The following is a 25,888-nucleotide window of genomic DNA, read 5'->3' as shown; positions in this document are numbered from 1 at the left end:
TATATAGTTTCCGGATTGATCAACTTTCTGTTCAGGTGTTCTAAATTTCGGGCCATTGCAGTAATTATATACAACATTCCTAAAGTCTGTAATGTAGGCCTATTTAATTCATTAATAACACGAAAAGTATTAAATATAGCAATTTGTAGTTTTCTGCATTGGATTAGGACGGAGTTATGCAATAAGAGACCAACCGACAAAAATTTATTTTCGAGATATTGACCATTGAGGTAAATCTCGTTTTTTATTAAACATTTTACACAAGAAGTGTATAGCACTCATACTATTACAAAAATACCACACACAATACTAAAAAACACTAACTGATTTTTAGTAACAGACCAGCAGTTGATTTCATATTGCAGAGCAAAATAAATGAATTTTATGCAATAAAATAATTTTGCTTATAAATGTCAGCCGAGTGCAGATAGCACATTTCTTGATTTTTCCTGAGTTAAATAACGACGTCATACAAAACTTCGTCCAATATTCTTTTGAGAAGATTAACTCCATATGTAGATGAAATTATTGGGGTCCTCAGTGTGGTTTTAGGCGTAATAGATCAACTATTGACCTGATATTTTGTATTCGACAGATAATGGAGAAAAAAGGGAGTATAAGGGTACAGTACATCAGTTATTCATATATTTCAAAAAGGCATATGACTCGGTTAAGAGAGAAGTTTTATATGATATTCTTATTGAATTTGGTATTCCCAAGGAAATAGTTCGATTAATTAAAATGTGTCTCAGTGAAACATACAGGATAGTTCGTATAGGTCAGTTTCTGTCAGATGCGTTTCCAATTCACTGTGGGCTAAAGCAAGGAGATGCACTATCACCTTTACTTTTTAACTTTGCTCTAGAGTATGCCATTAGGAAAGTCCAGGATAACAGAAAGGGTTTGGAATTGAACGGGTTACATCAGCTACTTGTCTATGCGGATGACGTGAATATGTTAGGAGAAAATCCACAAACGATTAGGGAAAACACGGGAATTTTACTGGAAGCAAGTAAAGAGATAAGTTTGGAAGTAAATCCCGAAAAGACAAAGTATATGATTATGTCTCGTGACGAGAATATTGTACGAAGTGGAAATATAAAAATTGGAAATTTATCTTTCGAAGAGGTGGAGAAGTTAAAATATCTTGGAGCAACAGTAACAAATATAAATGTCACTCGGGAGGAAATTAAACACAGAATAAATATGGGAAATGCGTGTTATTATTCGGTTGAGAAGCTTTTGTAATCCAGTCTGCTCTCAAAAAAGCTGAAAGTTAGAATTTATAAAACAGTTATATTACCTGTTGTTCTGTATGGTTGTGAAACTTGGACTCTCACTTTGAGAGAGAAACAGACGTTAAGGATGTATGAGAATAAGTTGTTTAGGAAAAAAACTTTATTTGGAGCTAAGAGGAATGAAGTTACAGGAGAATGGAGAAAGTTACACAACGCAGAACTGCACGCATTGTACTAGTATTCTTCACCTGACATAATTAGGAACATTAACTCCAGACATTTGAGATGGGCAGGGCATGTAATACGTATGGGCGAATTCAGAAATGCATATAGAGTGTTGGTTAAAAGTTCGGAGGTAAAAAGACCTTTGGGGAGGCCGAGACGAAGATGGGAGGATGATAATATTAAAATGGATTTGAGGGAGGTGGGATATGATGGTAGAGAATGGAATAATCTTGCTCAGGATAGGAACCGATGGCAGGGTTATATGAGGGCGGCAATGAACCTCCGGGTTCTCTAAAAGCATTAGTTAAGTAAGCATTTTTATCTTCATTTAATTCTTTTCTTATTTCATTCTTTCATTTCTTGATTTTTTCGCATTATTGCATTATTTATTTCATTCTTTCATGTGTTGATTATTTTTTCTTCATTTATACTCGTCATTTATTCCTTTCCATCGTCTCGCTCTTCTCTTCCTTTCTTTTGTTCTTCTTTCTGTCCTTCTCTATTCTGCTGTTCATTGTCTCGAGTGGTATCCTTTCCCCTCTTGTATCGCTGTAGCTCCCTTCTGAAGCTCTTCGCCTCTCGTCTCAATGTCTCGGTCCCACAGCTAGTTTTATTCGCATGATGAAAGGTCAAGCGATGCAACATTTATGGTTTTGCAGTCTAATAATTCCTAATGCGTGTTTCCCAGGCGCGGACAGATTTAGGGCGTGACACGCGAAGCCTTGAAATGACCTGGAGGAGCGCGCAGAGAGATTGATCACCGTCTCGAGGCCTCTGACACGATCTGCACCCGCGTCACCTGCACACTGGACGCATTCCACTGCTTTGTATGTTCTTGTATAACACTCTTACGTCTTAAGGCTGGTTCACAATAAACCGGAAACGAGAAACGGAACGAAAACGAAAACGGTAAAATTGTTAAAATGTATACATTTAAATGTGAGCATTCACAATTAACGAAAAGCTTGCCGGAGCCCGGGATCGGGAACGGAGAGTTAGCCAAGTTCCAACTTTGGCTTTCACGTTTCCGATCACAGCCCACTAGATTCATTCTATTGCCATCTAAAAGCTATTTTGTCGTCGTATATTTTGTAGCAAGAAGACCGTGACATAACCTATGCATTATTTTGTTCTGTGCTGTGCATGATGGAGCAAGTTTTATTTGATGAGATTTTAATGTTGAAATCCTCACATTTACGATAAGCGGCGTGCCTCGTATAAAGATGAGAAAATGAAGGAGAATACGTGGCTTTCAATAGCTGCATCTTTGAACACCGATCGGAAGCGAATCATATTTTATGCTCGACCATGCCGAAATGTAGTAATTATACACCTGGTAGCAGACCTTTAATGCATGTCATTAAAGTACACCTACTCATTAAAGGTCAGGTCTTTCAGCCAATGACAGGTCAGCTTTCTACCATTATAAAACCGCAAGTATCGATTATTCTCGGATATGCAATCGAAAGAGAATTAGCGAAAAATTACGGAGGCTGGAAATCCAATACTGTCGCAGAAGGTTATGTTCTGTTACTATAATAATTAGCGTTAATTGTAAATAATATTCAAATAAATTCAATTTGTCATATCGTTTTTCAATGTCTAATTTTATTTCAATGTTATCTCTGTAGGTTCTTATGGCCTAGCAAGGTCAATGTGGACATCTGTGCCTCGGAAAAAATCAATACTTTCGCGTCTGCGCACATCTCACAACATACGGGACATTGCTCCAGGTCAGATACAATAAAATTAATAATATCAAGTTAGAAATATGGTCGAGTATAAAAAGTCGTATGAAACTCGCCTATAATGGTAATTAAGAAGCTCGTATGAAAATTATGAAACTCGCTTGCGCTCGTTTCATAAATATCCATACTCACTTCTTAATTACCTTCATTATAGGCTCGTTGCATAATGTACTATTATTGCTGTATTGGTTGTATTACACACTACATATTCACGCTTCAATTCAATAACTACTGTTGTGTTCATTTTTGTTCTATTACAAATCTTTCTTCTCCAATTATTTTACGTTATGGTAGACTTAAAATAGGTTGTGATAATAAAGATGCATGGGCATATTTATAGTACCGTACCTAATGAAATGTTTCAGTTGAAATTTCGAAGTTGGTTAACCTGTGTTTATGTTGGCTGCCTTGTACTCATGAGAGAACGTCATTGGTCAATTATACACAAATAACATCAGAATGCGTAATATCGACTTTACATATCGTTATTGACGTACATATCGATATGCATAGTCGTCTACGTTCTCGGTTTATTGTGAATCAAAAATTTTCATATTCACATCCTCTGCTTCTCGTTTTCATTCTGATTCTCGTTCCCGGTTTATTGTGAACCAGCTTTACCGGCCACACTCATTCTTCAGACCTGGCGACATATTATAATGTGATGCAGAAATACTGGAATGAGATATACGGTATTATACAGGGTTAGTTAAAAGTCCTGCACCACCTAAATAGCTTTTTGAAGCATACGGTTCAGTGACATGAAACTTGGTATGTGGGGATAACCATATATTAAGAACTCAATAATGATATTACCGAGTTTTTTCTACTTCTGGTTTAACCGGAAGTAACTCCAACTCACTTATTTTAAATGGAACACCCAATATATATAATTTTTTATTTTTGAATAAAGCTCATTAAAAGCTTTTCAAAAATTACTCACACTTGATACATCTGTACAAATTCAGTGTTGCTAAGTCAAGAAAACAGAAAAATGTATCGAATATTAAAGTAATAATAAATGCATTACCTAAATAACTTTTGAAGCATACGGTTCAGTGATATGAAACTTGGTATGTGAGGATAACCATATGCTAAGAACTCAATAATGGTATTACCGAGTTTTTTCTACTTCCGGTTTAACCGGAAGTAACTCCAACTCCCTTATTTTAAATGGACACCCAATATATATTTTTATTTTTGAATAAAGCTCATTAAGAGCTTTTAAAAGAGTATCCACACTTGACACTTCTGTACAAATTCAGTGTTGCTAAATAAAAATGGAAGTGGTGGAAGCTATTCCTAAAGCCTGGTTAAATCATTCCTTAAATGGTTTCTATGATCGAGTGACACATTGTAAAGCAGCTGAGGGCTACCAATTTGAACACATAATTTACAAGGTGAGCTAGCTTTGTTTTGTTTTTGTTAAGGAAGAAGTATTTTATTATTTTAATATTCGATACACTTTTCTGTTTTCTTGACTTAGCAACACTGAATTCGTACAGAAGTATCGAGTGTGGGTACTTCTTGAAAGCTCTTAATGAGCACTATTCAAAAATAAAAAAATATATATTGGGTGTTCCATTTAAAATAAGAGAGTTGGAGTTACTTCCGGTTAAACCGGATAAAATAGGGTTTAACCGGAAGTAACTCTGTATATGAGTAAAGGCGTATTCCCAGAAAATCTTCTTAACAGCTAGTTCCTCGATCAGAAATATCTTTCTTTTTTAATATCTCTCATACCCGTTTCATCAACAAGTGTTAAATAACATGTAGGGTGGCCCACTTAACTCTTTCATCTCCGATAGCGTGTGAAATATTTCAGATATACACAAACCAACAGTTACGAGTTAAATTACATCGAAGGGGACATCTGATACACGTAATGTATTTTTTGTACATGAAATAATGTTGAAGGTATTAGAGTTACCTTTCTTTTTTTTAATGGGGACCAACCATGTTTTGTATTTGCAAATGTTGCGTCAGCTCTGTCTAATAACAGCTGGCTACTTTACTGACTGTTTGAATGTCACCGTAAACATAAGCAATGTCTAACCAAGGATCGAACAGAGGGAGGACAATTTTGGTTATTATTATTATTGTTATCCAAATATTGAAACCCTATTTTATCCTTTGGTATATTACGGTTTTAGTTTGTTACATGTGAAATACATTATGTAGAGATAATACACAATTTTAAGGAAGTAATAGTAGGCATGAGTCATAGTTACAATATATATATATATATATATATATATATATATATATATATATATATATACACTAATTAATAGACAGTAAACAATACTAAATACGTTATGCAATAATTACATTCAGTTAAGACAAAATTAAATAAAATTAGAAATTATATTCGAAGGTTTAGAGAGAGTGCAAGAATATGACATAAATTTGCGATTTTATACATAATTTTAAGCAATAGTAAAGAGACAATGCACAAAATTGACTTAGTTACAAATTAAACACCTAATATATAGGTGGTTTGCGATAGTAAAGAAATAAAAACAAAATTACTTACGGTTACAAACTATACTCGTATATCTGTCATCAAATACTGAACAATAATAAAATCTATAATACAAACATAGGCTTAGTTATTGTTGTTATTACTATTATTATGTCCCAAGGAGAGACAACTTGTTTTAGATGGTGCATTAGGATTTTATATCGTCATTAATTTACATACACTTAATAGCTACAGTCTTGCGTGGATGTGGTGTATAAACTCTGCGAATTGTTTATAACAACATTTCTTCCTAAGTAAATGGTAAAGGGGTGTGCAGTAATCTAAATTGCAGTCCGAGATATGATATCTTAAAAAGTGTCTTTTTCTTTCGAACACTGGACAGTGAAAAATCAAATGTTCAACAGTCTGATTGTCTTTGCATATGCACAGAGATTCTTCTGCACTTTTGATCCTAAATCTTTCAAAGTAGGAACCGAATTTTCCATGGCCGGTCATAAATTGAGTGAAAAAGAAGTCGGGTGAGAACATAGTCTGTCTTGTACATTGGGAAAGAATAATTTCTTGGTCACAGAGTTCCAGTATGTATTCCACTTGAGTGTAGGTGTGTGCTTGATCCTCTGCTTAATGTATGAAATAGGGCAGGTGAAATATTTATATTCTGAGTTGCTTAGGCTGCTTTTGGTTAGAGCTGTGCATCAATAAAATCATAATCACAATGTACTGTACATTTTAATTACTGTGGAAATGTTGTATATGGTGAAGTGAGACATAAAAGTATGTGTACAATAAAAAATAATAAATTATTCTCAAAAAACAAAACACAAAATCTCCGGTGTGCAGTCCGAATCAATGTGTGCAATCATATGCCTAGAAATGTTGGACATATAAAATTGATTTCACGTTTAAAGCATTCATACCAATTTCTTGACCATTGCTATCCTCCTTTTGACTTCTTGGCAGGAGCTCATGTTACTGCTTATAGTACACCCAAAGTATTTGAAGCTGTCCACTTGCTCTACTGCCTCATTTAGAATTCGCAAGTTTACTTTCTTTATTTTTCTTCCTGTGACCATGGTCTTCGTCTTATTTGCATTTATCTTCATCCCATACAGCTCACAGCTGTCATTTAGCTCCAGTATCATATTCCTTAGTATCATCTTCTCTTCTGCTAACAGTGTCATATCCTCAGTAAATCTTATACACTTTATTCTTCTTCCTCCTATTATCACTCCTCCATGTTCTGAAAACAGTTCTTCACTAAATCCTCCAAGTAGATGTTCAGTGTACTAGAAATTACAAGAAAAATAATCATTGGGAAATAACGAGAAAGGTTTTACTGCCACAAGTTATTTATTTCCAAACCGAATATTTCTGTGTACTCAATAAACTTAAAAAATAATGGGAAAACCTGTCAAAGTTTCCTCGTTTTACGGTAGGCTATTAAACTTCAATTTTGATAACATGATCATATTTCGACGAAGTGTGTAACTCCTTGTGGTGTGTCCCGTCTCGTTTCGAATTTCGCTCAAATTCTGCACGCTGCTTGACTACCTACGATCACGGTAGGTTTACTTTGTGTGCACAACCATTGATCCCTCTTTTTGTGGAGGAAGCTGAGGAACGTATGAGGCCATACTAGCAACACAAAACCCGGGTATAATTACATCGAACGTTAGCAGCGGTCTGGACGTTGCTCGACAGCGGTTTTGCGAACTTGTGTAACTCTTCCCATTCCATCCACCTCAACAAAGTTTCTCCTGCGAAAGTTCACCCAAAACCCTGCGAAAATTATTATTGCGACACTTCTGTGGCTTGTGTCACTTAGTTTTGTCAATTGTTTATGCGTTTAATTGCGTACACGGCAAAGTTTTCCGGGCTCGAGAACTAAAATTGAAACAACTTTCATGGGTGCTTTTCTGACGCGAATAGTCGTATTCGTGAGTGGTGAATGAGATGGCTTTTAATGTTACCAGTTATCCATACGAAACACGGATACGTTGTCCACTTGGTAATGTTCATAAATTACACGTCCACTCTTTTGTGTCCACTACTTGGATGTCCACGAAATGAGGTCCACGATAAAGAAGTTCAAATAATGGAATGTTAATAATTCCCGAGGTCCACAAAAGAAATTGAGGCGGTAGCCGGAAAAAGGGCCCATAAGCAAAAGTCATGTTTTGAGGAAACAAATATTGAAAGATTTATTTTTATGTAATTTAGATTTAAATGCATTTTATCAAAATAACAATTTGCATACTGTTAAAATAATATTTGTCTACAAGTTTTTGTTAAATGATGCATTCCGACTTTACAGTAATAGTGTTGTAAATATATATATTTTATTAGAGTATTTTATAGGCCCTTTTTCTAGAGAACAAGTTTATTTTATCAAAATACTTTCAGTATGTATGGTATGTATGTATGTATGTATGTATGTATGTATGTATGTATGTATGTATGTATGTATGTATGTATGTGTGTATGTGTGTATGTGTGTATGTGTGTATGTGTGTATGTGTGTATGTGTGTATGTATGTATGTATGTATGTATGTATGTATGTATGTATGTATGTATGTATGTATGTATGTGTGTGTATGTATTTATTAACACTACAATTGGGTATACACCCGGCGGCAGTGATATATAATATACAATAATTACAATTACAGAAATAAAATAAAATAAACGCAAATGAAATAAAATAAAATAAACCTAGGACTATAAATAGTGGATGCAATAAACCTAGGACTATAAATAAAAACTATTCTATAATAACGCCTACGATAAGCAAAAGTAAATCTAACTTATAAGTACTTCTATTTCACCCAACTATTACCAATTTAAATAATTACGTATCACCTTAATTAATTACATAGTAACTTAATTACATATCATCTTAATTAATTACATGTCACCCTAATTTATTTACATATCAACTAAATTACATATCATCTTAATTATTTACATATCAACTTAATTAATTGAATCGGTTATTGTTGAAGGGAACTAAGTCCACTTTTTAAAGTTTTGAGGTAATCGAAAAAAACTGTTTTGTGGATAATCTATCGAAGATTAAACCAAAATATATTGTACACATATATTTCATTTGTACAATATATTTTGGTTTCATCTTCGATAGATTATTCACAAATCAGTTTTTTTCGATTATCACAAAACTTTAAAAAGTGGACTTAGTTCCTTTCAACAATAACCAATTCAATTATATATCAACTCAATTAGTTACATGACACATTTTAGCAGAAATTAAACATAAACATAGAACAACGCACATTACAGAGGTTTACAAGTTTATAATCATTTTTGTAAAATTATATTTATTACATATATCGCCTAGTTACGTCATAAATTTTACCGAAAACGTAAAAATCAAGAATATCTGCTGTGTACAGAATACAGATTTCAGGTTATTTAGTATTAATCCAGAATGAATTCACACTCACTTCAAAGTTTATCTTCAGAGTGCAGTTTACACTTTAGTGCACATCCTGGTTGGACTCACACTCACTTTGAGGGTCATCTTCACTGATGTTTGCTGAGGTGCACAACTACGCAAGGATGCAAAGGTTCATTCAATTAGCTACCCTGTCCTCTGTTTACAAGATATTGAAATGAAACTAAGTAAACAAGCAGATTTTAAAACGGAGAATCGAATTAAACATTCTCCCGAATAAGAGCCTATAGACCTATGGGCCCATTTTCCGGCTCCCGCCTCAATTTGTAATTGTGGGATGTCCATTAGATATAATATTAATTTTTGAGTAAGGATATTGATAAAATGTATTATCTTCCTCAACTAGATAAGGTTGCCAAACACAAATAATGTTGAACGGTGACATTTAAAGTTTTCAGTCATTCATACTTTTCTGCCCAAGGATAGGTCTTTCACTGCAAACCTTACCACTAATTGTTTTTATGATTTAGTTTACCGTGGATGCAATTAAATATTTTTTAATGTCACTTGTACCCCTTTGCTTCTGACCTGATTTAACTTATTGCTTAGGGAAGAGTAGGATAGTATCGGACAGTACGTTTCTTTCATCTACCACCATATGGTAGTACCTGAATGACATGGTTACGTTTCTCTATGCGACATCACAGAAACGTAACCATGTCAATCAGGTACTATCATCGTGTGGTAGATGAAAGAAACTCACTGTCCGATATTACCCGATCTCCGATACTATCCGACTCTCCCCTATATAGCTTCCTGTCAAAAATAATGTAATTTTTTAAATCAATGATTTATCTGTTCGTTTCTAAGCAACATAGGCCTACCTATGCAGAAATCAGCATAACATGAGCTTTGGCAGTCCTTCAGGTCTATTTGTTTCATATTGACTGCTACATTAACAAAGATGACACAATTGATATGCTTAGATAAACGTGTAATTTCTATTTCACGTTATATTAAAACTTGTTGAAGTGAGGCATTGAAAGGTGTTCGATGAAGGAAGCTTTAAAATGGAAAACAAAAACAAGTTTGAAGAATTTACTATTGAAATGGAAAACTGAAGTGGAGGATAATAATAATAATAATAATAATAATAATAATAATAATAATAATAATAATAATAATAATAATAATAATAATAATAATAATAATAATGTTTTATTTTCGCTGGCAGAGTTAAGGCCATAAGGCCTTCTCTTCCACTCAACCAGCCTTAATCAATACAATACATAAATTTAAATTACAAATATTTTCACTACACTTAAAAGGTTCTCCAGCAATAATCTTCACTACACATTTATTTAAATTTAGATAAATCTATAAGGTAAAGTAGTAACTTAATTTATGAGCTAATTTAATTCAATGAATTATAATTAATTTAATATTTGAGATAGCTAGTAAAATGATGAAAATTAATTTAATATAAGCTTACTAGGACTATGTTACAGGGAGAATATATATATTTCTATTTCTATAATGAGAATATTAATGTAAGGATGTTACCCTTAGAAATACTACTGTATGTTTTTATGTCAATATTTCCACTAGTATGTTAGTAGTATTATAAATATTTTATGTTTGGTCAGATTAAAACAGCAATCAAAAAAATACTTCGACTAACCAGCAATTTTCACTGCATGCAATTTGTTAGTTTATATTTCAGCAATTTAATTGCATTTAATTTCAGCGTATTTATTAACTTTTCAGTGCATGAAATTACGCAGGCTAGTAATGATGAATAAATTAAATTATTGTGTGTATGTACAGTATTGACGTTGAGATGAGTGAATAATACAGTGAATCCTGCGATTAGAAATAAATTAACTGTTTCATATGCAGAGTAAATACTCTTATTTAATTATGCATCATAGAAATTACATTCCGCTGCACATCCTGACGCGATGGGTTACATTCAATTAACAGGCAAAATTAATGAATAATCAATACCCATCGGCTGTTCAGTGTTTCTGTTACATTTGGGGGTGCAACTGTGTAACTCCTAATTCAAAGAATTATGTCAATTTTAATTATTTATTTCATTTTCTATGAGCCCTTAGTTGATCCCAACGTTTATCGTTATTCTAGTACATGGACATCATTTTATTTTTACTTCAATTTTTATTGTACCTGAGTTTTTGAATGTACTTCACTCCCACCCCTTCTGCTAATGAAGTTCCAACTCCACACAGAACCAAGACCGCAGATAGTAAACACTACTGAGTTACTGAGTATAGTACGTTCCAGAAATATGTTCGCGTTTTCCAGTGACGAAAGAGCTTTCAATATTGAATCATATTTTCGCACAGGTACTGTCAGTTTGCCTACGTCGCATCCCGATTTCCCCCACCTGCTTCTGCTCGCCCCTCTGTAAAAGCTGGGCTGTCTTAGCTCTTTTCTGAAAACATTAATTTCTGTTAGGAATTGGACGTTTACGTAATATTATACAGCTGTTTAATTTAACTTAAATAAAAGGGCCTTGTTAAGTAATTAACTGTCACGTGATTTCCTCCCTTTCTACAATCCTGCGGCATAACCACTTGGACGGACAGTAGATAGCATGTCTAAGTAATTTTATATTTTCGGGTCGGGCAGAAGTGAAGATTGAATGTACAGTACTTAGAGTAGGTACAGAATTATTTCAACATGAGTTACTAGTACGAAGGACGAAACTGGCAATTGGAATTAGATGCAATAATCTATAGTGCGATAATATGCACAAAAGAACTGAAGGCTGTATCGAAATGAACGGCCACCATTTTCAAAATTGTGTTTAAATATTCATATTATGATTATTTTTCAATTCAACTTCTTTCTCTATATTGTACGCTAATGTGCTGTAGACAGTATAATATACACTATATAATGAATACGTTCGAATGGATAACTCACTTCGTAAGTAAAAACACTTATTCTTAATACAGTACTGTACTTTGATTAAAGAAAAACCTAATGAAAATGATCAAACTCAAAATCGCGATATTTCCTAGTTTACGTAAATGGATGAAGTACTTTTCTTCCTTCCTATATCTAGTAGAGTGATTTGTTTGTGTTTTACGCCAGTATCATCGAACTCCAGTCTTGGAGGGGGGAGCAAGCGGTGTTTCCGGTTCTCTAAAGGTATAGACAGGTTAATATTAAAAATGTTAGTAAAAATAAAATGATGTCCCTGTATAATGTAAGAAGCGTACAACTTTTGGAGAATTTCTCGAAGTCGTAAAAATAATTTTTGAAAACTTCCTGTATTTTTAATTTTATCGGTACAAATTTTGATTAAGTTCTCCAACTCCAATTATAAAACTCAAAAACCTATGTTTCAATGAAGATATCAGGGAAATAGGTATCCAATTTCCTGTCAGAAACAATACAGTACTGAACAAAATGTTAGCTTCACTCTTAAGACTTCAATCACGGCTATTCTTATTTGCAAAATATTTGTACCTTTCTCTTAAAAACAGTACCGTGTCAACTGTGCGTAGTGTACGACGTTGCGACAGGGAGGTTGAAACCCTTGCCCATGTCCTGGGGGCCTGTTACACGGTAAACTACGAAATACGCGGCATCATACAGTAAGTTCTATAATAGCAACTGCCTTAAGGAACAAAGGTTATGAAGAAATACACGGCATATCCAGTTTGGGAAGTAATCGAAGAATCGACATAATTACATTTAATCCTCCCTCTCTTGAAGGCTACATCACAGACCATACTGTACTGTGAGATTCGAATCGCATGAACACCAGCCAGAAGAAGTACACGAGAAGAGGAATATATATGAACCTTCCATAAATTTTTATAAGGACAAATATCATCTGGAATCCATCGTCATTACGGGACTAATGATATGAGCCAGTGGGACCATACCCCGGTTCCTAGTCGACTTCTGTAAATATTTTGGCCTGAATAAATATATTTTAAGAGATCTAACAATTGCAACATTCAAAGGATCAGTAGCTATTTTCAGGCATCATACATATGGACCATGACTTTAATTCGCATCTTCTTGACGTTACTTCGTTTATTATCATGTGTTTCAATCTAATTCAAATTATTTTTGACTCTAACAACAGTGTTTCACTAAGCCTCAAGACATTTACTCTGTATATTGTATCATGGTACTCTTTGTCAATGGGAACCTGTAGTGGTTACAGGAAGAAATAGACAGACAGACAGACAGACAGACAGACAGACAGACAGACAGACAGACAGACAGACAGACAGACAGACAGACAGACAGACAGACAGATAGATAGATAGATAGATAGATAGATAGATAGATAGATAGATAGATAGATAGATAGATAGATAGATAGATAGATAGATAGATAGATAGATAGATAGATAGATAGATAGATAGATAGATAGATAGATAGATAGATAGATAGATTTATGGATGGATGGATGGATACATAGATAGATAGATTTATGGATGGATGGATACATAGATAGATAGATTTATGGATGGATGGATACATAGATAGATAGATTTATGGATGGATGGATACATAGATAGATAGATTTATGGATGGATGGATACATAGATAGATAGATTTATGGATGGATGGATACATAGATAGATAGATTTATGGATGGATGGATACATAGATAGATAGATTTATGGATGGATGGATACATAGATAGATAGATTTATGGATGGATGGATACATAGATAGATAGATTTATGGATGGATGGATACATAGATAGATAGATAGATAGATAGATAGATAGATAGATAGATAGATAGATAGATAGATAGATAGATAGATAGATAGATAGATAGATAGATTTTTTCTTGTTATAACATTTTCATGTTTTCATGTTCGCCAATATTTCTATCATCAGCATGTTATGATTATTAATGTAAATTTCCATAAAGATAATAAATATGTATTTGTTGGGGAAATTAACATGAAAATTGTGAACAAAAATTAAAAAAAAAAATTTAATTCTAAGAATCTTCTGACCTATTTTCCCTTGCCATAACATGAAAGGAATAGGCCTTTGTGTAACTTATAGCTATCATACACAAGTGATACCGATACACGAGAAGATCGAGATGCTGACTTTTGCGTTAGGGACATAAACAGACCACCCACTCTTTGACTGTCATAAATTCGAAGACTACGAAGACCCATTGCGTCAGAATGTGGGTTGGCCGTGCGACTGACTTCGCTCGTCTCGAAACCCAAAGAATTTGGAAACACAAAGACTGGAGTTGAGGGGATGTGAATGAAGGGAAAGCTTAGTGGAGGTCAGCTTTCATTACTAGCTGAAGAACAAGAGCGTTGAAACAAGTTTTTATTTCTGGTCAGGATAGTTTGTAACTCCTACGCATGAAGACATTGTGAGAGAATATAAAAATTGAAGTTACTTAACATCCGACATAGAGCGGAAAGCTTATGACCACATTACCTACCTTGTAAAGATGCCGTTTCGTAAGATGATGTCCTGTAAAAAGACCTACTATTCACGAATTATTTCCTATTGAGTAGCCCACCGCTGTGGAGTAACGATTAACACGTCTGACCGTGAAACGAGCGGGCCTGTATTCAAATCCTGTTTCGGGCAAGTTACCTGGTTGAGATTTTTTACGGGGTTTTGCCTCAACCCTTTAAGAGCAAATACTGGGTAAATTTCCACGCTGGACCCTGGACTCATTTCGATGTCATTGTCACTTTCAATTCAATAGTTGCTATATAACAATTGCAGTTGATGAAGCATCGTAAAACAGCTAATTAAAAACCTATTTAGCGTGGCAGGATTGGTACTTTTATTTTTAATTTGGTGCAACCTATCGCAGTACAGTACAATAAAAGTGATGGAGTACCATATCAAGTAGTCCGTCTCCTTGGTCTTGAAGTAGCGTACTGGACTCCTGATCAGGTGGCCCGGGTTCGATTCCCGGTCGTGAAGTCAGGAAGATTTAATTCGGGCCTCTTCACGGGGATTGGTTGTCTGTTCATTGTCCCAGTATGTGTGGTGTCTCGCAGTGGCTCCCGGGTACCCTGACACTGTACACGAGGGAATCCTGCAGTGTGTGCGTGTGTTCAGTAGAGTTGTGGGTCTAGGCACAATAAGCCTCCGGCTGCTGTCCCGAAATTAGTAAAAAGAAAACCGCGTCAAGTATCACACTTGCGATATTTACGTGTTTAGCGCAGTAATTACGGATTTTCGACTCATAGTGTCCTACCTTAAGAGTGTATGAAACAAGTTAATAAAGTTATACTTTATTTCATGAGTCAATGTTTAGGAAACGAACGAAGAGAGTGTCCTAATTTTGACGACTGCAGTAACTGTATAAAATAACATAATTATAAACGTATTTTATACGTTTCTTATTGTACGACAGCATTATAAAACAATTAATAAAGAAATAACATCAAATTAGTAGTAATCATAATTTGATACAAGCTTAATGTACTAATCGAGTTTGATGTTACTATCCATCAATGAAGTGATTAATATTACAACAATCATTCATTCATAATAGTCTGTCCAAGGGCAGGTCTTTCACTGCAAACCCAGCATTATCCAGTATTTCCTATTTTCTTTCTTCCTCTTAGTCTCCGCATATGATCCTTATATCTTAATGTCGCCTATCATCTGATATCTTCTTCTGCCCCGAACTCTTCTCTCGTTCACCATTCTTTCCAGAGCATCCTTCAGAAGATACTTTCTTCTCATCCAGTGACCCAGTCAATTCCTTTTCCTCTTCCTGATCAGTTTCAGCATCATTCTTTCTTCACCCACTCTTTACAACACAGCTTCATTTCTTATTCTGTCTGTTCATTTCACACGCTCCATTCTTCTCCATAACCACATTTCAAATGCTTCTAGTCGCTTCTCTTCACTTTGTCGTAATGTCCATGTTTCTACCCCTATACAATACTACATTCCATACAAAGGACTTCACTAGTCTCTTACTTAGTTGTTTCTCCAGAGGTCAGAAGAAGATGGTACTTTTTCTATTAAGAGCTATTCTCCTTTTGACTTCTTGGCAGCAGCTCATGTTACTGCTTACAGTACACTCCAAGTATTTGAAGCTGTCCACTTTAGAATTCGCATGTTTACCTTCTTTGCTTTTGTTCCTATGACTATGGTTTTCGTCTTGTTGGCATACTGCTCACAGCTGTTATTTAGCTCCAGTAGTATACGCTTAGTATCGTCTCTTCTTCTGCTAACAACGCCATATCATCAGCAAATCTTATGCACTTTATTCTCCTTCCTCCTACTCATCACTCCTCCCATGTTCTGAAAACAGTTCTTACTAAATCCTACAAGTAGATGTTGAATAGGGTAGGAGATAGAGGGCATCCTTGACGTACTCCTCTCCCTATTTCGCTTCCTTTTGACATTTCTTCTCCTAACCTGACTTAGACTCGTTGTTTCATATAAAGGTTACTGAACAGATTCCTGTCTTTCCAATCCACGCCAATTTTCTTTAGAAATCCATCAGTTTATTCCAATCCACTCTGTCAAACGTCTTTTGGCACAAATTATGCTGTCGGAATAGAATGGGGCTAACGAGAAAGACAGGCTTCGGCACGAATCGTAGTCACGTGATTATCGTGGTCTAGCCATGGCCATCTTGACAATCGCCTAATATTAATACGTGTTAAAAGTTCTAAAAAACAAAGGAATTGCTATATTAAACTCATGTTAAACGTGCATTTATATATAAACTCGTTCAATGTTGGCCATGTTATGACTAAGAATGTGACGTCGCGCCATAGCCTGTCTTTCTCGTTAGCCACGGAATAGAAGTAGTGACGTTTTAGTTGCCATGGTAATATTTTAATGCTGGAGTACAAAATAATTCCCCTCTATCACCTCAAAAATATTTAAAAGTAATTTTTCAGCATTCTGTATAATAAATGATTTACGGGATTTGTGATTTTTATTGGTAGTAATTCTTCCGCACCCCCAGTATAATGAAGTAATAACGATATATACAAAGAGTAATGCGGAAGCATATCAGTTTTCTTTTAGAATCCCACCTTAAGCAATAATATTTCTCCATGCTATAATTTATTTAAAAAATAATGTTGCTATACTTTTGGCACTGTTAATACTCTGTGAAGTATGATGTATGTGGCAAATCAGAATGACTTTCCGTTTTATTTAAGCATTCGAGGGTGATATTTCACGTTGATGAATGCAAGGCTGAGGTTGTGAATATTTTTAAATGCGGTTTGAAACACCTTGTGCCACATTTAGGTTCAATCGGCTGGCACGGCGCTACGCTCATTTTTCATTTCGATTCATAATGACTGTTTCGCACCAGCGGTTACAGAGCTGCCGTTCCGGCGTTACAATCTAGAACACAGGAAGACTGACCTCGTCCTTGTAAGAACACGCATGTAGTACGTAAATTGCACAGTGTTCTGTGTCTTAACGAGATCCTTGAAATGGAGCTCATGAGTTACAAATTTATTTCGGAATATGTATGTATTAAGTTACCTGTAACACCTAATGACCATAGACCAATTAGTATTCTTCCTGTTCTCTCAAAAGCTTTGGAACGAATTGTGCACAAACAACTGACAGATTACCTCAATACTCACAATATTCTTGACCATTACCAATCAGGCTTCAGAACGGGACACAGCACATCGACTGCACTGCTTAAAGTGACTGAGGATATACGTGAAGCTTTAGACAAGGGACAGATCACAATACTAACACTTTTAGACTACTCCAAAGCCTTCGACACTGTAGAGTTGACTTACTAATTGCAAAATTAAGAGCACTGCATTTTTCTGATAATGCCTTAGAGTGTATGTAATCCTATCTTCGTGAACGCCAACAGTGCGTGTCTATTAATAATAATTATTCCACTTGGCGTACCACGAAGACTGGCGTACCACAAGGCTCAGTCCTAGGACCTTTACTATTTTCTATTTATATTAATGATATTTCTTTTAATCTAACATACTGCCGACACCATATTTATGCTGACGACATACAAATCTATCTGCATACCCGACCTATCTACATAAATGACGCTATAAGTAAAGTTAATGGTGACTTGAATTCAATATCCATATGGTCGAAAACGCACGGACTTAATTTAAATGCAAGTAAATCGCAGGCAATCTTAATAGAACATCAAAGATCAAAGTGTGACAAACAAAATTTGCCACCGATAATTGTAAATAATACTACTATTCCATACAGCTCGACTGTGAAGAGCCTTGGTATTTATATGGATTGTCACCTGGAATTGAGTGAACAAGTGAATCACACTTCCAAAAAAATATTTTCTATTATTCACTCATTAAAGCGACTGAAGCACTTTCTTCCTGATAAATTAAAATTAATCCTTGTACAAACTCTCGTGATGCCACATTTCGACTACTGCCATATTATATTAAGTAACCTAAATGCAAATTTGAGCAGCAGGCTACAACGTGTGCATAATGCGTGCGTCCGTTATATTTGTAATATTCGTAAGTATGATCATGTTTCCCCATCTTTCCAAACTCTGTCTTGGCTAAGGCTAAGCGATCGACGAGCCCTGCATTCTCTTGTTCTCTTATTTCAAATTCTGCGCACCGCTACCCCAATCTATTTGGCTTCTCGTTTTCAAAATTTATCTACATATCATCAGCTAAGTACAAGATCTCATAATAACAATTTACTCATTATATCCTACCACAAGACATCTTTATATTCTTCATCCTATACAGTTTCAGTTGCTAGAAATTGGAACTCGCTTCCGAGTGATGTAAGGGGTTGTTGGACAATAACTTCATTTAGGTCAAAATTACATAAATTCTTACTTAACAGATTAATTGCTGATTAATATTTTTACCTATAATGAAACTAACATTTGTCCATTCTTATTATTATCATTAATTTCTCTGAATTATTTTTACAAAACCTCTAATGGCAATTAAATTAATATTCTCATTATAGAAATATATTTTAGATTTATATATATATATATATATATATATATTCTCCCTGTAACATAGTCCTAGTAAGCTTATATTAAATTAATTTTTACCATTTTACTAGCTAACTCAAATCTTAAATTAATTATAATTGATTGAATTAAATTAGCTCATAAATTAAGTTACTACTTTACCTTATAGGTTTATCTAAATTTAAATAAATATGTAGTCTACTAGTCTTTAAAACTTTAAAACTTAACTGAAGAATATAGCTGGAGAACCTTTTAAGTGTAGTGTAAATATTTGTAATTTAAATATGTATTGTGTTGATTAAGGCTGGTTGAGTGGAAGAGAAGGCCTTATGACCTTAAACTCTGCCAGCGAAAATAAAACATTATTATTATTATTATTATTATTATTATTATTATTACTATTATAAGAACTTTCTTGTGTTAAATTTTAACGTACCTTGTTAACATGTTTCGACCTATTTTCGGCCATCTTCGGAACTGGTCGTTGTTGGTATTGGCGTCTCTTGTTTCCTGTGTGGGTGCGTTCGTAGTGTAGAGTCAAGGAGTGTATGTGTTTTGAAATTGAAAACAAAAACACACATAAAACACATAAAATTGCAATCTCATTCAAGGAATTAAACTGCAACATCGCATACAGAACAAATAACACTCTACAAAAACATCTCAACACACAAACAACACAAACAAACAAATACAATCACACAGGCGTATACAAACTCAAATGTAACACCTGCAACAACTTCTACATAGGACAGACAGGCAGATCATTTCAAACACGTTACAAAGAACACATCACAGCCATAACAAAATTACAAAACACCTCTACATATGCAGAACACATCATAAATGCCAACCACACCTACAGAGACATCAACACAGACGTGGAAATACTGCACATCCAACCAAAAAGCCAGAAACTTAACACACTAGAAATGAAATGATGAAGTGATTAGCCTAAAAATGTCCCGTTAAGGGCAAAGACCTCCTCCTATAGAGGGAGAGCTCTATTTGTCTCACGCGGTGAGCTACTCCGCGTAAGAGTGGAATTGTTCACTTGGTTCACATTCTGCACAGTTTGGTATTGTTCGCTTGTTTCTGTCGCACTGGTTTTAGTCGCTGTTCTCTTGTCTTCTTAGGTTTTTCCAGTCTTCCCAATGTCTTGCTCTGCTTGACCAATGGCTTCCTACACGTTCACTGAAGAGGTCGGCCCATCTTCTTCTTGGTCTTCCGCGTGATCTCTTGCCAATGCGGGGATCCCATAGTGTGACTGTCTGCGTCCATCTTGCGTCTCTAAGTCGTGCAACATGGCCTCCGCACTTCCATTTGGTGTTGGTGGCTTGCAGTGCTGGATCTTTAATTGCTGACATCTTTTGGAACTCTGTCCCTCAGTGGTAAGCCTAGTATCCTTCGCAGCATCTTTCTTTGGCATATTTGGAGACTGTTACGAAGTTTGGCAGTGAGAGACCATGTCTGACACCCATATAACAGTACAGGAGTTACGCAGGTCTCCAATATTTCTATTCTGACTTTGCAGTAGAACATTATGAAATATACAGACACACGAAAACACACCCCAACGATATTCTCAACACACAACTCAACTTCAAAATACATACACTCTTTGACTCTACACTACGAATGCACCCACACAGGAAACAAGAGGCGCCAAGACCAACAACGACCAGTTCCGAAGATCATCGAAAATAGGTCGAAACATGTTAACAAGGTATGTTAAAATTTAACACAAAGTTCTTATCATACATATTCCGAAGTGATACAGTGTTAAAAGTTGTATAATCAAGATATATACAAATTTATGATTATGTTAGGTGTTGTTTTCATTGTTGTTGCTAACTTCCTTGTCGTTATCATCTTTATAGCCATATTTATCTTTATTTTCATAGTTCGAGTCCCGGTGCCGGAGAGAATTTTTCTCCGCTCCACCCATATATGGTAACGCAGAATTCCTGCATGGAAATATCATACGTACTTCGGTAGGCTTACATCACGATAACATGATATGCGGAAATAATTACTTAGTGATTTAAGACGGCGCTCATTCCGTCGGATCCCGGCCACTTAGTCACCGTATTGAGTGCACCTCTGCACCAGTGTGAGCGTATTCCGAATCTCAGCGCTGAGCAATCTGATGACATCATGGTGTTCCGAATTTCACCGATGGCGACACTGATGCTCCACTGGTGTCGCATCGGTTCCACCAGCTTGCAGAGGTGGTGGCAGTCTCCATCAGCCGCCATCAGTGAATCTGATTGGTTCTTGTACAGGGCGGGAATTAGCAGACGAATGACATCGTGCACTGTTGTGTTATGGCTGTGTGTTCTGCTGTATTGTTTGTAATGAGCACAACGTAAAAACAATATGTTAATGGCTTATGAGCGAATATGTCAACGGACCAGTTATTATTACCGGTTCAAGAAATAAATTGTTTATGCTCTCTTTTCTTTGAACGAGATGACAGTACGGAAGTTTCGCAAAATTTTGCTAGCGTAGCACAGACAACAACTTATACAGTCGCCATGACAGCCATCTCGATTCTTCCAGCAGTTTTGTTCCTATTTCGCTGCAGCGTGACGTCATTTTTGTCCACCGGTCCGGTGAGATTCGGAATACGCTGTGTGTTGGACATTGTGCCACTGTCACACATCTGTGACACAGTGCATGAGGGTTGGCCACAAAAGGGAAACTGAGAGATGGAACTTAAACTGAGAGGATTCAATCCGGCATCGGAACTGAAATCCTGTGTGGCTTAGTGAATAAAGCATCAGCACGTAGAACTGAAAACCCGGGTTCGAGTCCCGGTACTGAAAAGAATTTTTCTCGGCTCCACTCATCTCTCATCATATGATAACGCAAAATTCCTGCATGGAAATATAATATGTACTTCGGTATATTACAATAAAAAATTAAAGTTAATCTATGTCAAACATCAGAACTTATTATTACACTTTTAATGAAAAAATAGTCACTTAAAAATAGCAAACACTTTTGAAGATAATTTTTTGTGCCTCCTGAAAAATTTACTCAGATGAATATGTGGGGTTTCTGCAATTCACGATTCAATTATTAACTGTTTAACAACTTTACAAAAAGCGTCCTTTCTTCAATTAGCTGCAATTTTATTACTATTTCAGATTGGAGTTAAAATACACACAGTAATATAGCCTATACAAAATAATATAGAGGGCAAGCTAAAAGATTCCTTAACAATAATAAACATGTTCGCTGTAAGTGAAAATTATGAAATTGTACTAAATTTTAGAGGGTAGTTCATATATTACAGAGGCAAATCTTGAGGTAGTTTCGGTCGAAAATGGAGAGAATTACATATTTTTCTCCGAGATCATAATACTGAGCGTCATTAACTTTATGAAGAGATGCATAGAATTCCGTTCATTAAGGAGGTTAATATGTAGATATACAGAAAGGGACTAAACTACTAATTCTTTATGCAGCTGATAATTTCTAATAAACCAAGGAGCGTTGACAGCGAAAACATTTCCTGTTTTAAAAATAATAAATAATGAATATTCAAATTACTTTTCTTAAGAAAAAATAACGTTTTCTCGACTTCTTTTACATATTACACTCTTTATTCCTGTTGGAATGCGAGAACAATCATGTGATTATTGTCAACAGCTACTCGTTGCATTCCATGTTTCCCTTGAATTGTAATGTATTAAGAAAATTAAGAATAATGTGTGACTTGAGGCTTTCCCGGCGTTTGATATAGAATAACTCTTCTCGGGTTCTCAGCCAGGTGAGTTGGAGATTAGCTTCCAAGATGAAGATGGCAGAGCTAGCCGTCGAAAGCTTGGAAGCCAATCTCCAACTCACCTGGCTGAGAACCCGAGAAGAGTTATTCTAAATTAAGAATAGTAAAAAAAGTTCCAATCTGATAATTTTCCAAAAAATCATCCGGGAATATTCCCAAATAAATTTCTTCCCACGGGAATATAAGGCCTACCTGTTCGAAATATTCCCACATTCCAACACTAGTTGTGAATATCATTCTCGAAGTTCTCCCTTCTTCATCCCAACGACACTTTTCACAATTCTTCTTTCATCATAGTCTTTGTTTCTAAAAACAGGGCACCTGCCTGTGTTTGTCCGACGTCAGTTCGACCATCAGCCGTGGAAGGTGTTCTTCGTGGTTAGTCAAAAGCTCGATAGATGGCAGTGGGGTGGGTTCTAGACAAGTCAGAGCCCCGAGAGAGTCTAACATCCTCTTCTAGGACACTTGACTCAAGATGACCTCTGAGATACAGCAGCCCATCACTACCAGAATTATGGTATTCATATTCGTTGGCTAGATAGGACCGCTTGGTGCAATGGCTTAGTCAAGCAATCGGTACGCAACTCAATCCATCACGGATGCACAAAATCCTAGTTTACAAGTAATGCATTGGGATTATCCTGACTAATAAATGTCAATATCCAAAATCACCTTTTCTCGATTAATGAGATGTCGAAAGTATGTATTTTCCCGAAATTCTCTAAATATGATTGCAGAGTATGAGAAGGGAGAGAAATAGAAGAAGTGAGCCGTTCAGAGCAGAAGTGGTGTAAGTCAAGAATGGGTAATGAGGGTTGGAGTAAACATTCTGTAAAATACAGCGCAAAGTAGTAATTAATATTCAATTTATTCAAACTATTATTAGTCAGTGGGTAGCAAGAACGACATATTAATTGCTACTTTGCGCTGTATTTTACAGAATTTTTACTTTAAAACTCATTATCCAATTTTGACTTACATCACTTTTGCTCTGAACGGCTCGAGTAACGAAAATATGGTAATTATAAGAAGAAAGGGGGTAAATGAAATATGGAAGGAAAGAGAAAAAAGACGTAAAGTAAAAAAGTTGAGAAAAAGGAAAAGAAAATCAAGGAAACGATATAGCAAAGACTAAGAAGTAAATAAATGAACATTTCTCATAAATACTGAAGTAGCGCATAATTACATTATAATAGGTCTAAGTATGAAAGGGTTTTTGAACAAAAGGCTGAGACATGCTGCAGTTAGTACTTGGAAAGGAATATTTTCATGGAAAAAAAAAAATATTTTTGCGAATATTGACTTTGACTGTATACGCTTGGTTCTACGAGGAGAACAGTTAGAAGTTTACTAGTAGAGTGGGGTGGGAGTGAAGTACATTAAAAAATTCAGGTACAATAAAAATTGAAGTAAAACTAAAATGATGTCCCTGTACAAGGTTTGCAATGTCTGAGCTATTTGTACAAAATCGGTCGTTTAATTTTAATTGCAAATTTGACAAATCCTGTATAAATTGTAATGCTAACGAATGTAGGTAGGCCTAACTTACTTTAAAATGTATAGTGATTGCTTTGACCTAAATCCACACTCGCAGTGTCTTGGTGTGCAAATACAAACACTCCGCTGCACTGTGATTCGGCTGCGTTCCAATTGAATTCTCTTGTTTTGTCAATATGTGAAACCTTGGAAGCTGCCGTGGCGTGTGTCCAAGGAGCGTAGAGAAGTTGGGTCCGTAAACAATTACGAGGCGTAGTAGGCCTATTTGTTCTGACGCAAAGACTCGAATACCGGGCATCGCACCGCGCTCTAGCGTATCTACAAGAAATGGCCTGGATTGCATCTCAGGACCCTGCCCGGCCGTAGCAAGATCGGAATTCAATCATCTGAGATTTGGGTTGGAGGCAGGGGCGGCTCGTCCATAAGAGCTGCGGAGCTGCAGCACTCCCTACTTTGACACGAAAATGAAAATAATATTTATTTTAATTTGTAGAAGAATTGTTACAACTTTTATTGGTAAATTGCTTTATATTTCATCTGGCCGGGAATATGTACTATTATTTTATGCATAATCTTTTTGCGCGTCGACTGTACTGGAATGGACACTGCATTCAGCCGTCTTGGGATCTGCAGGGCGGGACAGCTCACAGTGAGTGTGTATTGCACGGCCAGGGAGTAGAGAGGTGAAGGGAGGCAGAGGTAAAATGCCGCTGTTTAAAACCCTATTTCCCTGCAGTGACTTGCAGAGCCAGGCCACAAGGGAAGACCTTTCCTTCACTCCCACACCGCTATTATAATGCTACATCAAATGGATTCTGTATTTCCTTGAAACTAAATGGCAAAATTTTTATTTTCTCTTCACATACTTATTTTTGTAGAGTCTTATCGAGTTAATATAATTAAATTAATATTCTCTTTTGCCTTATTATTAGGTATATATCCAGCCTTCAGCAGAACCTAATATTAAAATGATGGCACGAGTAGAATCCTTTTGATATAGCACGCAGCCCACACCTGTGGAGAAATGATCAGCGCGTCTGGCCCGGGTTCGAATTCCGGTCGGGGCAAGTTACCTGGTTGAGGTTTTCTTCGGAGTTTTCCCTCAACCAAATACGAACAAACTGGGTAACTTTCGGTGCTGGACCCCGGATTCATTTCACCGGCATTATCACCTTCATTTCATTCAGACGCTAAATAACCTGAGATGTTGATACAGCGTCGTAAAATAACCCAATAAAATAAATAAGATATAGCATGTAAAATACGAGAGAGACTTTTTTTCCACTTTCAGAAAATTGTTGACCATCAATATATCCGAGTATTGCTTTGGTGTGACATCTTAGTACCGTAACTTAACCAGTGCAAATGTGCAAGCATGAGTGTGTGTGAATTACAGAATATTAATTTTATTTTTCTTAACTTTCCCTTGCTGAGATGATTGATGTGAAATTAAAGGGTCGTTCGTTACCCGACTTAAATCTTACTCAAGCTTCATCCAGCTGAA

This window comes from Periplaneta americana, chromosome 15 (genome assembly GCF_040183065.1).
Source record: "Periplaneta americana isolate PAMFEO1 chromosome 15, P.americana_PAMFEO1_priV1, whole genome shotgun sequence".
In the NCBI taxonomy this organism is placed as follows: domain Eukaryota; kingdom Metazoa; phylum Arthropoda; class Insecta; order Blattodea; family Blattidae; genus Periplaneta; species Periplaneta americana.
Note: the sequence above shows the minus strand (reverse complement) of the source record.